Source organism: Passer montanus, unplaced genomic scaffold (assembly GCF_014805655.1).
Source record: "Passer montanus isolate IOZ18808 unplaced genomic scaffold, ASM1480565v1 scaffold12696, whole genome shotgun sequence".
Classification (NCBI taxonomy): Eukaryota; Metazoa; Chordata; class Aves; order Passeriformes; family Passeridae; genus Passer; species Passer montanus.
The window spans coordinates 1-271 of record NW_024359495.1 but is presented as its reverse complement, the minus strand read 5'-3'; the positions used below and the strand labels follow the sequence as shown (position 1 = coordinate 271).

The 271-nt window shown below is 54.6% G+C and overlaps 1 non-coding gene across 1 annotated transcript; it reads left to right on the top strand.

Annotated features, from left to right (window-relative positions):
- The first annotated feature begins 155 nt into the window (after window positions 1–155).
- On the top strand, window positions 156–227 carry TRNAM-CAU. The gene has a single exon. It is a non-coding gene; the product is annotated as a tRNA-Met (tRNA).
- The last annotated feature ends 44 nt before the right edge of the window (window positions 228–271 follow it).

Here is a 271-nt window from a genome sequence, read left to right as displayed (position 1 = left end):
TGTCGGAAGCTCCAGGCCCCAAATAAGTCAGAGACCTGTGCTTGGAACCACTCTATCGTGTCGGATGTCCTACATTCCCCCACTAGGAAGCAGTCGAGATGAGGTGTGTGTACGGCGGTGCGTTGGTGGGTGCGTGTGTAGGTCCAGATTCCCTCAGCACCGTAGCTCAGTGGGAGAGTGGGGGGCTCATAACCCCCAGGTCCATGGATCGAAACCATGCGGTGCTAAAATCCTTCTTTTTGTGTTTTTCGTTCCTTGACGCTTCGGCAGA